Source organism: Anas acuta, chromosome 10 (assembly GCF_963932015.1).
Source record: "Anas acuta chromosome 10, bAnaAcu1.1, whole genome shotgun sequence".
Lineage (NCBI taxonomy): Eukaryota > Metazoa > Chordata > Aves > Anseriformes > Anatidae > Anas > Anas acuta.
The window spans coordinates 17251799-17268373 of record NC_088988.1 but is presented as its reverse complement, the minus strand read 5'-3'; the positions used below and the strand labels follow the sequence as shown (position 1 = coordinate 17268373).

General features: G+C 38.0%; 1 long non-coding RNA gene across 6 annotated transcripts in view; it reads left to right on the top strand.

The window, feature by feature from the left end:
- The first annotated feature begins 2400 nt into the window (after positions 1-2400).
- Positions 2401-16575, top strand: part of LOC137861930 (uncharacterized) — a 28815-nt gene continuing 14640 nt past the window's right edge. For 2 of the 6 annotated variants that reach the window (XR_011099929.1, XR_011099928.1), the window contains exons 1-3: positions 2401-2527; positions 4379-4487; positions 4837-4975. This is a non-coding gene — a long non-coding RNA (uncharacterized lncRNA). Of the gene's footprint in view, positions 2528-4378; positions 4488-4836; positions 4976-5990; positions 7276-13197; positions 13459-16575 lie in introns of those variants that run through there. The other 4 variants (XR_011099931.1, XR_011099927.1, XR_011099930.1 and 1 more) reach the window with 4 other exon arrangements.

The following is a 16575-nucleotide window of genomic DNA, read 5'->3' as shown; positions in this document are numbered from 1 at the left end:
GGTGAACGTGTGCTTTTGGAAGAAGAAATAATCATGCAAACACTCAGGAGAGCCCTACGTGGACAGAGATTTGGGACAGAGAAATTAATCCCATTATGATTTCTCTACAGTACTGCATTTTGAATGAAGTCACTGCATCAGCTTTACTGATGCTTTGGACAATTCAGCTCTGCACGAGAGCATTCTTCAAAAAATGTTCTCTTTTTACTATGTATGTCCTCATGTTTTTACCTGGCAAAAGAAACGGCAAAATCAGCCATACTTCTACTTTTTCAGCAGGCACCCTCAGATTTTTGGCTAAAATCACATTCATGCAATTCAGCTGCTCTACATCTATTTGGTTAGCAGGAGCAGAAGCCTTGAAGTTCTTAGAGCCCTGGTGTTATGGGCTCTGGACAGACCATTACAAATAAACAGCACCTCCTGGAAAGAACTTTTAATCTATAAGGACTAACACAAAGGAAGAATTTCTTACAAAAACCCATTGTAATCTTTGTGATTTTAAATGTGAGCTTTATAAGTACAGAAAGATGAGAGCAGGAGTCGTAAATGATGATATCTCTCTCTTCCATGCAGTGTGGCAGCAGACAGAACTTATGCTTCCTGTCTGCTTGGTTCAAATGAGATGCCTCGGAGCCACGTTTCTCAAAAGGCCTGTGAAAGAAATGTGGTTCTCCATGGCCATGGATTTTTGTACACAAAAGAACTGGGCCCTTCACAGTCTGTGACACCATTTGTAATCTTGAGTTGGACTTGCACACGGTTATTGAAACTTGGTAGGGGGTCTTCCCTCTCCGAGTAGCTTCCTGTGTTTATTCTGCCTCCCTGTGCCTTGTGTCTGCCTTCATGCTGATCTATTTTTCAAGTGGCTGTTCAGGCCTATTTAACTTTTTTTTTTTTTTTTTTTTTTTTAACATCTTGTAGCAGTTGAATGATAAATTATCACACAAAGGTTTCTCCTCTTGTTATTTTATTGATTTCTATTCATTTATAGTAGAAGTTATTTGTGGCAACAGTATTCTAGATTGATTCAGCAGAAAGCTATATAGAAAGTGTGGACCTGGCATTTCATCACTTAAAGTTAACTTTAAAGCATGAATAAACTCATGAGCTATCCATGGGAAGTACTTGAGTTAGGTGAGCTGAAAGTAGCAGTGGTTAAAATACTGTACCAGTTAGCCAAAACATTAAGGGTGGCATTAAGGACGAAGGCTATAGGAGCCTTGTTCCAGAGACATTCAATTTTGTCATACATTCATTAATTAGCAGACAACTACTGCATTACAAGCATTTTGTAGCCTGGAATGAAATCAGGGGACTTGATTCCAGTGCTCACAGGGAGAAATCCAGATCCTGTTGAAGTTGATTGGAATTTTGCCATTGATTAAGAGAGCCAGGATTTGACACATAATCTAAATACAAGTGCCTGGAAGAAGACAGGAAGCAGACATAAATTTAGTGATGGCACGAAATGTGACACAATGATCTCCATAATGTCACCATCTAGCAAGATGCTGACCAGTAGTGAAACCCTAATGCAAAATATCTTTTAAGAAGGTATTGCTTTCTTAAAAGCAACTTAAGTTGATATGCCAGTTTAAAAAAAAAAAAAAAAAAAAAAAAGGAGTGTTATAGAAATGTGCCTTGGTCTTGCTCGTGCAGTAATATTAATTCATAACCAAGTAGTAGAATATAGTAGAGTATAAAACTAAAATTCGTGAGTTTAGCTGGAGAATAATGGGGTCTGCATTTCATAATCTGTGCTGATAAACTATGGAAAAAGACATTTGGGCTAAATCATCATTCATACTGAAACTGTAAACTATGATTACTTACTTCTGCCATTCTAAAATAGATGAAGTATGAACAGGGGAATTAATATAATTATCAAAATAGAAGAAAAATGGCTTCATATTATCTGGAAAATCTTCTCCAAGTCACATAGACATTGGGGTGAAAATTGCTGTCTCTGAAGACAGCTTTCCAGAGCTCAAAAGTCAGCACAACATTTCTGTCCAAAGATAAACTTTATGTGAAACACAAAGATGATAAATAGGATTTCTATAATTTTGCTAAGCGCAGACACTTTCTAATATCTCATAATTGTTGAGTTAAGAAATGGAGGAATAATAATACTGTTTGTAGTTGCTGTCTGATTCTAAAGATTAACAACAATTTAACAGGCTTGTGTTGACCTTTCTTTCTCTTAGTTCAGAAAAAAAAAAAAACCACAAAAACAAACAAACAACAAAAAAAAAACAACACTGCTTTCTAAAAATTAAAATATTAATTGACCTTGTGGGCTAGCAAGTGCTGTTCTGGTGGCTCACCTGAATCTCATCAAACGTTTCTTTTGTTCATTCAAAGAAAGAGCTGCAAACAATTTAATCAGTGGCTCTATGTCAATGTGCAGCAGCTGAAGATCTGGCTTGAAAAGAGGTCAACATCTTTTTTTCTTTCTTTTGCTGAATCCTTGTGTGAGAAGGTCTGCTCCTGCAGAATGTGTTTTCCCCAACAAAGGAAATCTGTGAGTACTGTTCTGCAGCAAGTATTATTCTAGTCTTGTGGTACAAGCCACATCACTTTGTTGTACCACTTACATACATGTTAATTTGGGACCTGGGTAAAGAACTGATCAGTGAAGGGGTGTAAATGTGTTTCAGATATTCTCTCCCTCAGTTTCACAAAGACAAGGTTCTTCTTGTGGAGGCTTTCAGTATCAGCCTTGTGTTTTTTTTTTTTGTTTTTTTTTTTTTTTTTTTTTTTTTGATAACTTAGCATATTTTGTTCCTGAGCTGTTGTTTCACACTGCTGTGAGGTGCCAAACAATGCTGGCTCAGGGAATTGCCACGTACCTTCTGGTACATAGCTATGACAATAAATAGACTTACCAGGTCAGTTCCAACCTCTAGTGGTGCTGGAAATGTGAGAGTCCTGCTTCTCTATGGAATGCAGAAGGCTTGCTTACAGGGGCACATTTTTAAACCCACAAGTCTGAGTGGGTTTGAAATGCGTGCAGCCGTGCTCTCTTGCTCCTAATGAAAACATGTATCTGGCAGCACTGAAATTCCTGCTTTAGAATAACCCCGCACTTTGGTGGGGGAAGGAGGAGATGCTGACTTCATGGTCCATTTTTCTCTCTCCTAGGGTGCTAATTTTCCTATCACTATTGTGATTTGTCATCACATACAAAAAAAAAAAAAGTGACAGATTGTATTCCATCTCTGGTTTATTTCTTGCTTCCTTTTTAGTCAATTTTGAATGCTTAAGTTTAAGGCACTTCATAGAATTCAGCAATCAACCTGACTTTAAGGAACTATTTCAGCTCCAGCACCCTTTCCCTTACTAACAGATTATTCAGTCATTCAGCATGGCCCTTATCACAATTTCTGTGTATCCTACAGTCACTTATTTACTGCAAAGTATGTGCAAACAGGTGAATATTCTATTTCTGATTGCATTCTTGCAGCATACAAGTGTGTGGTTTGTCATTGTACTTGTGGTCAAAGCTGTCAGCCAAGATACAATCATTTCCCATACTAAAAGGAAATACTGTCTTGTGTGACAGCAAGAATTATGGCCCTGAGCTTAAAGATAAAATATTACAGGTGTCCTAAGACTCTCAGATGTAGTTCTACTCAGAATTTGATAAAAAAAATATTGATGATGTTAATGTTATATCAGTGAAATTTTATTTCCACCACCTAGAAAAATATTGAGCTTCACTTGTAGCTTATTAATTTTTTCACTTAGCTTCTGGGGTTTGTTTTTCATGGTTTAAAAGATCTGTAGTATTACCTACAAACTTGAAGCATTATTCTATTATCAGTAGGGATTAATTTGTAATTTTACTTCCAAAAATACTTTTCAAAGGTCTGTTTTTTTCCCATGGCCACTCCTGTGTATGCTCTTAATTATAGTTATGACTAATTTGAACGAGTTGGACAATATTCATTCTGTATTGCTATGAAGTGTCTTTTCCAGCTGATTTGGGGCTTTTAATGGTAATGATTTAGGAGGATTGTTTAAAGAGCTGAAACACAATTGCATTTGTGTGAAATTATATGTTCTTAAGTTTAAAATGTTAGTGCATGTTGCTGGAGACAATTGGGAATAGAGAGATTAAAGAAAAAGTGTAGGGTTTCTTATTTATATTTAAAATGCTGAGTTTGTATGAACTAATTTTTCCTCTAGTTCTTTGCAATTTGTTTTTTACTTAACTTTCTAGTTAAAACTGAAAAATTCTCTTTTGCGTGTGCCTGAAGCAGGTGTTCTGTCCTGGGCCAGAATTTTGGATTTTCAAACTGTAAATGCCAAGACTGAATCTTTGTACCTTTTGTACCTTTAAATGATTCCACCCTACCTCTGGGAAGAATAGAGCAGATACGCAAATGGTGCCTCAGCTTGCCATAGAAATGTCCTCCAGAGCACGGTGAGATGACAAGGCTGTGGAGCACAGGATGCTGCCATCATGCCAGAAGCAGCAGGTGATAAACCATAGTCCACCAGAACTTAAAGTACAGTGTGCTCTGGCTTGAGCTCTGCCCTTTACTGAGAGCACAGGAGTCCCTGGCCTGAACACCAAGTAGGATGCCCATCATGGCCTTCTGTGTGCAATGAACATAGTATTCCTCTTTTGCTGTATGGCATTTAATATCTCTTACCAGATATATCCATTGTGCTCTAAAATTTTTATGACATTTTCATGTCTTCCTCCTCTTCTGCCCCTTTGCTCCATGCCCCATTTTTCATAAGAGCAAATTCCTCCCCTCCCTCTCCAGTTCCTTTTTTCCATTTCATTTTTTATATCATTTGCTTCTTATATTTTCTTTACAGTACCTGCGGCAGCTGCTTTGCACGCCCCCCGCTGTGCAAATCGCCCTTCACAGAGGCAGATCTTCCTGTCAGTGACTGACAAGAGGTGCCAGGAGCAGGTTAGGAGACTTTTAAAACCCACGAGTTGGCAAATCAGCAGGTACCTGCATGCAGTTCTGGATCCGCCCCTAGCATTAGTTCCTATCTTGTATCAAAGGGTTTTTAGGATGATATGGCCCACAGGCAGAGTTTCAGGTTAAAAAGAACGCTCTCATAGTGTTTGGCTGCATCTAGCAACTCTTTTTTTGTTTTAAAAGTAATGACACCAGCAGTTCGCTCTTGGGGAGTGATATGTGGGGTGTTTTTTAAGCAGGGTCTGTTTTCTGTTTGCAACAGCGTAAACAAGGAGAAAATGCTCCTAGAACAAAATAGGTTTTGTTGTTGTTTTTAATCCAAAGAAATAAAGATGCCTTTCATATTTTCTGAGGCTGAAAATGTTGAAGAGACTAAGGTACATCAAAGATTGAAGGGAAAGAGGAAGGGACCTGCTGTAACCATCAGTTTCTGTAGGGAAAGGTCAGGGATTTTTGGTTGTGCTATGAATGCTATGGGAGTCCTTCTCTCCTTGACGTGCAGGAGAAGACAAAGGCTTTGGAGGAGGCAGGAAACTTCATTTAGTTCCAGGACTATCTTAAAGAGGTCTTAATCAGTCCTAAGTGAAGGCACGTTGAACAAGAAGGTGTAGCTTTCATATAAAACACCATTTGAATTAAATACAGAATAAATATGCAAATAAAGGGCCCAGAATTTGGTTCACTGTGATCATTTGACCTGAGTGACTTAAAGCTTTGCATGCTTCATACTTGCAAACCAGCTGTAAAATGCAGGAAATACAAGTAGCCATGGTCTGACATTTACCCATCTGTTCCCAATACTTAATAATTTGCTCTCTTCTCAGAGCATATTATGTTTACTTATAAATTTTAAAAATAAGTTTTATATAATAAGCTTAAAGCTATAATGGCCTTCTTGCTCCAAATTGCTCAGAGAGCACCTTCCTTTGCCAGATGCAGGGAATTAATTTTTCTTATGGAATTGGTGTCTATGGTGTAGATGGACAAGAAACAATTTTAGTACACCAGCCTTGCTGTTCTTCATGTCTTTCTCTTCTCTAGAGCTTCTGCACAGTAAATCTGTGTTCTGAAGGCTAAAATTCCCTTTGCCTTGCTGTAAGGATGATGGAGAGTGAGAAGAAAATGCTGGTTCTCACAGGTGTTTCACTAAATGGAAGAAAAACCTTCCCTACAAAAAGCTTGCTGAGAACTGTCCTCACTGTTGGAATTAGTAGAAATTTTGCTGTGCACCAAGCACAACCAAGTGGCACTTCAGTTAAGAACAGCTCTTAAAAAGTTTTAGGGAAGGACTTTTTTCATATGAGATTATAAGTACTATGGATAAGAAAAAGATACTGAATCTTAAATGTCCATGTACCCAAAAAAAGTAGCAGATTACAATCTCCTGGACTTGAGCTGATAGTACCCCATTTTAGCGAACTCTGTCCATGTGCATTATGTGAGAGGCAGGTGGTTGTAGCTGCATGCCCCAGAAGAAAACGAAATGTTGACCTCAATATCTTTGAGGCCTCCACGCTTCATAACTGTAGTTTCTGCAGCACAGTCCAAAATCTTTTTATTCTGTAATGATTATTTTAATTCCAGTCCTTAACATCTTCAAAATTATATTTGAAAAAAAAAAAAAAATACTGTAGCCTGCCTCCTGTACCTGCTTATACTTGCATAGAAATCCAGTGAAGTGAATGAAAATGTCTATTCAAATGTAATCTAGTGAAGGGAATGTAAATACGCCTGTTTATGTAAAGATTGAATCTGGTCCAGGATGGGTGTTTTTCACATAAAAATAAATCTTAGTAAAGGCAAGTAAGTTTTTAATTTAATAATACTTTGTGTAATTACTTCAATAATGCTGTTATGTAATTACTTCATGTAATGCATGGTTTGAGTCACCATACTTTCTCAGCAAACTGAAGATAGAAATGGGGGCTGCTTAGATGGCTGGGAATAGACTGTATAAATAAAATAATTCCTTCTGGGTTTTCTTTTGGATTCAGTTGCACTCTGTCAAGACATTGTGGTTTATAAGTTGATGAGAGGTTCTGGTGGTTATAAATTCTCATTTTTACCAAGATTCTTACTACTTTTAAGAAGTGACCAGGCTCCCACATGACCTGAAAAATTACTGATGTAACTAATTCTTATGTTTTTAGTGATTGTGTCAAGCTGCTAAAATTGATAGGCAAATATTTCTTTAACAAAGTAATAGTAATGGTAAGAGTAACACCAGTGCCAATCAATGTGGAAAACCAGTCTTTTCAAACAAGCCTAAATTTAGTCTTTGAGCAAATGAAGTTTGGTTAATTAACCAAGTAAAGACTATATTGAGGCTTTTGTAAATCTTGTGACTATTACATAAGAACATTATAATTTGTTGGTATGGCAAACACTAAGTAATAACTGAACTGATTTGTCTTACAATAGCTATCAAAAAGTGTTCTTCATCAAATAACAGTATTTGCAGGAATGTTGTACATCCATCTGAAGCCTGGCATTAATCAGCATTTCTCACAGTAGCATTGCTGCTACAACACTGCCGATGGTAGAATGCCAACCGAGAGCAAACCTGTCCTTCCAGGTGACTTGAACTGCAAAGTAGGATTGGCACCAGAACGGAATAGTCTGTGATATAACCAAATGCAAAGTTTTCAGTCAAGTAACAGGGATCTGTGCCTGATGATTAAGAGTGATATTGTGAACACAAGCACTATGGAGGGGGATTGGGTAGCACAGTAGGGAAGCAACTGAATGTGTGATATAAGTAGTCCAGTGGGGAAATGAAAGAATGCTGTGGGGGTTGTACAGGATGGTAGCATGCAGTTCTAGTATTCAGGTTTCTAGAATAGCATTCAAAATTGGCAAGCTGTAGAGGCTGAATAGAAAAGGAAACCTTATATAAATTCAGTGGATCCACAAACAGATACAACTGATGTTGTCCTGAAATATCATGTGTCCATGGTGGCAGTTGTGATGTATATCTGTGTGCCTGCAATGCAGCTGTAAACCAGATGATATTTTCTCTGGTCTTCATTTTGGGGAGAGAAAGGATAAGGATTCCACCTTCCACATCTTGAATTCTTGATTTTTACAGTAATTGAGCCTTACTCCTTAATGCCATGCAGCACTAAGCAAAACTATCACTTCATTACTTTGGGTCTCTCAAGGACAAGTCTTCATAGAAATATTTAGAAATGAGCAAAACTAAAGTGAAACTGAACTGTTGAAAATGCTAAGAACAGTGCAAGTCATTCAATTTGAATTATGTTGTTAAAAATGGTGACTTCAGAAGTTGTGGTATCTCTCAGCCATATTCCGGACATCCCCAAACTGTACTGCACAGTGGCATGTTAAACCCTTAAGTGCGTGTCTGTGTCAAGGCACTTGGGAACACTAACTCACAACTTCAGTTCATTCAAATGAATTTTCCTGAGGTTTCCTGTTTATGAAAGCCTAAATTTATTACAAGAGGTCTGGCTAACAGCCCTGAAATGGAACTTATCACAAGACTGAACATTTCTATGGCATTCTTGCTACAAGCCCTCACTGTTATTTTTATTTCCATGCATTCCTTGTGTCTATATCCCGAAAACAACACAGGTAAATCCCTAGTATTTTATGCATACTGAAAAGCCTATTAAGTGAAAGAAATGCCAGAATAAATGGTCAAGTATAAAGAGATGCTTTGACCTAGATGTTTCCCAGAAGTAATACTGCAAAATTCAAACCAACTGATTCCCCTGGAAAAACACTAATAGATGTCACTGCAGCAATTCCTCAACATGTTTCTTTGTTTAATGTAGTTTCTGGAATAGCTTTTTAGAATGGTCTGCATGGAAATTACTGAAGGAAGGAGCTGTTACCTGAATGAAGGATAACAAAAATGTGCTAGGCAGATGGTACAGACATGTAGGATCTAATTTCTGCCAGACTTCAAATGTGGCCATTCAGCTGCTTTTAGATTGCCCATGTGAAGATAACAGAAACACCTTTCTCTCCCTATAAACTTTGAACAACTTCTGAGCAAACCTGTGAAATTTTGTTTTCTTTTGACAGAGAAAATTCAGTGGTGTTCTTACAGCTGTCTAAAATATTTGGATGTGGACCCACAGTACACTTTTAATTTCATTTTCAAGTAGAAAATCCTTGCAGCTTGTGGGAAGTGGGAAATTTGCAGTCTTTTTTTTTTTTTTTTTTTTTTAAGAAAAGTAAAATGAAAAGAATTTTCTGGCTAAAAATGAGTAAAGATCAACATAACCTCTTTTGTTCACGGTGCAATTTTGAGAAAGCCATTCCAGGTTTCCGTCTGGCATTCTAGAATAACTGAGATGTGTGGATCTTAAGATATTATCCTCCTTTATTTTCTTATTTTTCCCAACTTGTTTATTTTGGTTATTTCTATAACGGCCCTCTTATTTTTCTTTTTTTCCTTTTGTACTTCATTTGATAAATTTCAATCCTATGTCAGCATTTTTTACTCTTCTAAATCCCCCCTCTCTTCCCTCATGATTTTAAACTGCTCTAGATTTGTTTCACTACTTTTCTTTTCTCTTGTCTTTATCCTCTCCTTCTTTCATTTCTTCTTTCATCTATTTTTGCATAAGCTCCTTTTAAAAAAAAGTTCTATTTCAGTTTCTCATATGCTTCCACCAAATGGAAGGTGGATGGATGAGGTAGTCAGGAGACTGCTGCTCTCTTGGTAGTTGCACAGAGAAACTGCTCGCTTGGGAAAGAGCTCTGATAGATGGGAACTGGAATACCAAAATGCAGGCTGCAGTCTAGCCAGCACAGAATAAAGCAGTGATCTTAGCTAACAGATATTGAAGGTTTTGTTTTTTCTTTTTTTTCAGAAATGAAGGTTGTTTTAAAACAAACAAACAAAAACGCATGTATTTCTGAATATTGCAGCCTGCAGCTAATGGAGCTGTTGAAATATGGAGGAGATGTAAGTTGGGGGGCAAACACAAATGTGGGCATCAGAAAGCACTTAGCTGTCTGAGTGCTGAGGTAGCACTGCATTTTGGTAGCCTCCTCTCTTCATTCTCTGAAGAACACTATTCCTATTGCAATTTCCTTTCTCAGTTTGCAGTTCCTTTCCTCCCCGATGTATCTCTGACAGTCAGTTTTGCTGTGTAGGTATGAAAATTATACATATATTTTCATCAATGTCAAGGCTCTCTTGATATGCCCTGGAAAGTTTTGACAAATCGAGCTAAATATCAAGTGAAAAATTGTATCTTCCTGAGGTGGCCCTAAAAGGGAATCTGTATTTTTTTCCCACTATTTTAAAGATTGATGAAGAACTTTTTGTTTTCAGCAGTTTAGACCTTTCAGTTTCAGTCTCTGGAGGCTACAGACCTCAAAGTCATCACTAACTCATGTTAAGGCAGTCACCTTTGGAATCTCTGAGAAATTTTGTTCTGGAGCAGGACTGGTTGGTTGAATCAGCTTGTGTTGCTGAAACTATGTTGTGAGTTTCAAGCTCTCTTGGCAGGTGCTAAATGTCCTCACCAATCTTTAACTTTGAGATTTATAAAAACGGGTCAAAAATGTGGTCTGCTGCTCTGGAGACCATACTGTTTCATTAGTAAATGCATGAAATGGGCAGTTCACATGGGAAAACACAAGATTGTTGTTTTGAATATAAGAAGCACTGGTTTCATTGTAGGTATTCTGCGTGAAGGAAAGCTGCATGGATAGCATTTGTAAGCTTGAAACAGTGAGCACAAAACCGTGCATCTTCCAACGAATGATTCTTCCAGTGAATATGATCATGAGTGAATTTAATTCAAATGTCAGTTCATTCTGATGGTGCATTCTGACTCTTTCTCAGATAACAGTAATCTGTATAGAATCAAAAACACATTGTAGATATATTTAAGTTAACAAAAATTGTACTATTTTACAAGAGGAACACAGCATTAAGATCATGTGTGAGTGTGACTTCTAGGTATGGACCAAATTCAAGGCTGGTGTTAACCGGATGCTAATTTGGTTCAGCCCAGTGAAGGTAATGGCAACAGAAGCTTCCCTGGGGTGTCTCTGTTTATGCATCTCAACCCTCCCCTAGGCTACATCCCTGGTTTAATCCCTCCCCTATCCAGCCTAGAAACACATCTCTTTTTCTTATTTAAGATTCTGTAGGCCCTTCATATTTAATATTACTATAAAGGAAGAAACGGAGCCCCAGGAGAAAGATCAGAGTTTCTGTTCTGTTGAGGCATCAGAGTCATTCTTCCCTTAATGAAGAGGAACAGCAGGATGGATAAAAATCAATGACTTAAAAATAAATTGGATTTTTAATTTAGGCTTAAAAAAATCTTTCTTGAGTAAGACCATTTAAAATTAAGTTTTAAACCTATATTAAGTCCAATTTATTCTGATGTATTTAATCATTCAATGTTTAAAGAAAAAAATCAAAAAATGTGGTTTGCTGTCAGTTTTCACATCGGACCAGTGAATCACTCTTTGTTAATGGTGCAGAGAAAATAGTTCTATAGTTTCCATTTATTCTCTTAATTTTGTTTGGTGACTAAAGTCAACATAAAGAAAATCTGGAGATGTTTGTCTTTACTGTGTATCCTTCAGTTAATTTCCTAAAAGACAAGATTTTTTCTTTAGAATAAAATATATCCATTTTGTCATATCTGGCACTCAGAGCACTAAAAAAAAGCAGATTGCCTGCTTTTCTTCTATCACCTCTGGTTAAAAATGAGGTGTAAGATAAGACCTAGTAGTTTTAAAACCTTGAATGACATGATAGCCAGAAACCATTGTGAGATGCTTTAATAAGCATTTCTTTACTGATTAAAATAATTAGTTTTAAATGTCAAATGCATTTGGATAACTTTACGTTTTCCCCTTGAGAACACCTACAGTAATTTGTATTTATTCTAACTACCGATACACGTTTCTGCAGTTTTTTTTACATTCTATGATTGCTTTAATAAATGCTTATCCTTGGAAAACTACATATGCAGACAGAAGATGGCTATAGTTGCTCATAAATTACCATATTTTAATAGGTACCAGCCTGAGATAGTCATCTTCTCTTTAGGAAAATAACTGAAGTATCAATGTAAAACAAAGCAAAAATAAGTCAGTTTTCTGCTTGCTGACTTAAAGGTTGTGATTCTCTATCAGGCTGCGTTGTTCTGAGCCTTCAGAGAACTGAAATAAAACTCAACCCACAGGTCTAGCTCAACAGGGTTTAATACACAATCGATTAAGCATATGTGATAGCACAGGTTATCCATGTGAAAAATCACAGTTCTACTGCCTTTTGGCATGTCCACGTCAGCCTGAAAAAGAAGAGCACGTTCTCTAGAGGCCTGTCGTGGAGGAGGTGGTGAAAGATGTGTGTGTGATACTGTTGGGAGAAGGCTATGCAAGGAATGAGCATATTTTTGAGTTTGCACAACTGTTTGGTTTTGCTGCTTAATTCAATGAACTGAGACTGCCTGTTCTACCTCAGCAAGATACCGAACTATTTGCACTTGACCATTATCTGGGTTGGAGGAAACACGCATGAGCAGCCCCCACTGATGAGATACTGGTCTGCAAATCTGCAGAAGCAAACTAGAAACAGCAACTGGCAGAGAAATTCACCCAGGTTGAACAGCTCTTCATGGCATGAATTAAAATCCTGCCTCTTGTTTGGGAATGGTTTTGACACACACGTACTGCACTTGATACATTGGGTTTATTCCAGTTGCTTTCAGTGTGAGGAAATGGAAACATATCCGTAGTTTTAGGGCCTGAGGATGTGCTAACCTTCCTCAGGCCTCACTGGAATTGAGGGTCTTTGCTCTAGCAAGCAAAATTCACTTTGAAGCTGAAGAGAGTTTTGTTCTGGCAGAGCCTGGAAAAAGTAATGTAAGCTGTCATTCAGCATTGAAGGGTAAAGGCCTAATCTGGGTTTGGATTCTGATTTTAACAGCCATTATCTTTTCAGCATATGTGACATGGGGAACAGGGGAGAAAGCAAATAGTATTTCACAAAGCACTGAAGCTCTGCGTTTTCACATGCAATTTAAGGATACAGTTGTTTCAGGATTTACCCCAATACAGGTTATTTGTGGGAGTAATAATTCTACTTACTCATCATCATCCTGTTTTGTTTCTTCTGTAAAAGGTTTTTTCCCCTCTTCCCTGACTCCCATCCCCCTGTTGTCTTTGTGCCTAGTATTTTTCCACACTTTATTTCCTAAAAGACTAGCAGGTCTGACGATGCATTGTGATTTCTTTTCTACAGGGCTTTATGAAGGAAGCTGGAGGCAGTTCTCATTAGTCTCACTGACATCTTTTATCACTTATCAGAGGAACAAGCAAACGGAGAGCAATTCCTTTGATCATGGCAAAAGTAGAAAGAGTATTAAAAACCCTATGAAGATTCACTAAGTAGAAAGAGGAAAAGACAGTCTGTGGCATGTTTCAAAGAAGTAACATGGTTTAAAGTTGCCAGATTTGCTTGTATATATTAAAGAATTGTTAATGATGTTACATTTTACATGCATCCTAGGTTTTTTGATTTGTTTTTTTTCTTTTTTTGAAAAAACAGGCAAAGGAGTTCTTAGGTAGAATAGATGGGTTAGATCAATTAGGAAGTATCTCTAAAATGTGAGCTGTATCAGAAAAGAATTATATGATTCAATGAAAATTGTTGAAAATAAAAATAAGGATGTAACAGTGGAACAATAGATTGGAGGAAAAAAAAAAAAAACTACCCTGCTCTCATGGGAGAACATTGAAAAATCTTAAGAATTCTTTTTCTTTTGGAGGCATTCTGTGGTGAATCAATGTGTTTGTGAAGACTGCATATAGGAACTGCAATGCTTGCAATTATCCATGTACACCTGACTGCCTAACTCTGACCTCAGAGTGCCATTACTTCTTCATTCTATGGAAAATATGATTTTTCTCAGTGGTTCTGAGTATTGATTCACCTAGTGTGTTGCCCTCATCGTGTCCCTTGCATTATTACCAACAGGGCAGGGAGAAAAGAGAATACTCTCCTACCCACAGCTATTGAGTGTTCTGTAGTCTAGGTCTACTAATGCTTTTCTGTATGGCTGGAGCTCAGTTATCCACTGCTTATAAATCCCTTTGTGATTTTTGCATGTGATCAGCTCCTATCTCAAAGTATCAGATTTGAGTTGCACTTGAAAGCCCTTATCTTAAACTGTAAAAGTACAGAGACCACAATTATTTAGCCATTTTCTTCTAGCACAGACTCTGTGCTATCCTGTCCCTGCACTGTTTTTTGCTACAATAGTTGATTTTTAACTATGTTGTATTTGATTTGGATACGATGCAATGTAGTACACTTCTAGAGCACCTTCCGTGCACACATCCCCAGAGCACTTTCTGATCAAGCTAAAATTAGCCCTGAACTACATACAAATTCCTAAAAGATTCATTTTAATAAATGGTAAATAGAAGGTAGAAATATATGCATTCAGTTCAAAGTTAAAGCAGGCAGAGGGACACCAGAGTAACAGAGAAAGATCTAATTCAGTATTTTCCTTTATAGCAGACTTGGAGTGTGATGCTCCAGGTAGTGTTGACGTACTGTTGTAACAATGCTGACCAGAATGAACTGTGTGGCTGCTGCAAATAACCTGGAGGTGGCAGGTGAAGTAATACATGGCTGGGTTATCAGATCTCCGTGTATCTACACGTTGTTCTAATGTTTGCTGCTTCTGGTAAGCAAACAAGAAAGCCACACAATTTCTCATGATATCTGGCCTCAGTCACAGTCATGCACTAGGAAGACAGGAGGAAGAATAAATAAATAGTTTTGAGGGACCTGAATTGTGGATTTTTTTTTTAAATTTTTATTTGCCGGAGTAAGGGGCTTGGAGATGAAGCAAACGCTGGCTGGCTTCTCAGGATTTTTTTAAAAAAAAAAAAAAAGGACTTGCCAGAAGTCAGGAGGGACAGGCTGATTCAGGGTGATGTGTTTGATGTGTTCAGCAGGAAGGAGGCTAAAAAAAATTAGGTCCTTCCTCAGATCTAGTGATCTTAATGAAAAACAAAACCCAACACCTTAACAACAGACTAGTATATAGCCTTTTACATTGTTATAAGGCTTTCTTTTAATCCTTTTCTTCTAAATTAAAAAAAAAAAGTCGTAGGTAGCAGTTTGATCACCACCATCTCTCCTCTATGGAAGTGAACTGTAGGGCCTGGCAACGCATTAAGCTTGCTAAGGAAATTAGGAGAGGATGTTGCTTTGACCAGACCTTAGAGGTCTGAGCTAGTCAGGAGGGAACTGAAGGTAGTTCAGTGCTCTTACTGATGGTTGAGCATGTGTGTAAGGTCTGCTGGTACCAAAGTGGATAATCAGGCTGGTGGAAGTCCCAACCCCAGGGCTTGCCTTGGCTGTTTCCAGAGCAGCAAGACAAAGCCCGTCAGATATGTGGCAACCTTGAATCATAGCAGTCAGGGCAGATGGCTGAAGGTCATCTACATCAGGTAGGAAGGGCTTAAATAGCAGTGGACAAAAGGAAATTTTATAACCACACGGTTAGGAAAGACAGTGCTTGAAGTCTGGTGTTTGTAACAACAACAACAAAATCTGGAGAGAAAAGTCAGATTTGTAAGTACAACTGTGCAAGGAGACATAAGCGCCTGTAACCGTTGCTAATAGATTATGCAAGTAAGACGTGTTTTCTGTGGTTCTGCAGAAATGTGTCTTCTAATACTTAACATCCTCAGCGTGTAACCGAAAATTTACTGCAGGGTGCTGCTCAGCTGTACTGCAAGGACAGCAAGGATGCATGTCTGAAAACTTGATCCTAGGCTGAGATTTTTAGCTCTCTAAGGCTATGTGCTTTTCCAAAATTAAGAATTACACTGAACTATGAAGACAAAATGTGGAGAAGGGTGTACATTCAGGCTGCAGTGTTCTGTGAATAAATCCCATCTGTGTCTAAGGAAAGACCAACAATATTAGGAAGTTAGGGGCATCTCAGGAGCCTGTGCTGCTGCAGCCAATCCCTTACAGTGTTCTGAATTAATTTTCAAATGTAGCAACAGGGAGGTGAGAGATGGTTTCTCAAGTGCTTTGTTTCCAATTTGGAGGCTCTTCCATAGCTAGCAAATCCAGACACAGTTTTGTTCCAAATATAATTGCAGTGTGTGAGGCAGAGAGAAGGTCTATTAAGCCGCGTGGTGACATTGTGAATGCGATGCAGAATAGCAGCTATAAATACATCCAGCAGAAAGATTGGACCTCTGGACTGATGTACAGACAATCTGCTGAGCTCTTCCATGTGCTTCCTCTGGCAGTGGTTAGCTGTATAATTGTTCTTTGTCTCGGCATTCTACTTGTTTGGGTTTTTACTGTGTTTGCTGCTCCCTCATCTTCTTTATTGTTAGTGTCAATGGCATGCTCACAGGGTGGGAGAAATAGGGAGAACATGCTGAGATCAGATAAAAGGGTCTCACTTGCACTGGCTTCATTATCTGCCTCTTAACTTAGGCATTGAAGGGTCTGGGGAGGCAGCAGCAGATGAAGGCTGTTTGAGAGCGCATCGTCTTCCCAAAGGGAAATGAATTACTTCCCTATACAAGAGATTTATATGGCAAATTAGGTCAGTTATCATTAAGCTACCTCACAGCAGGCAAA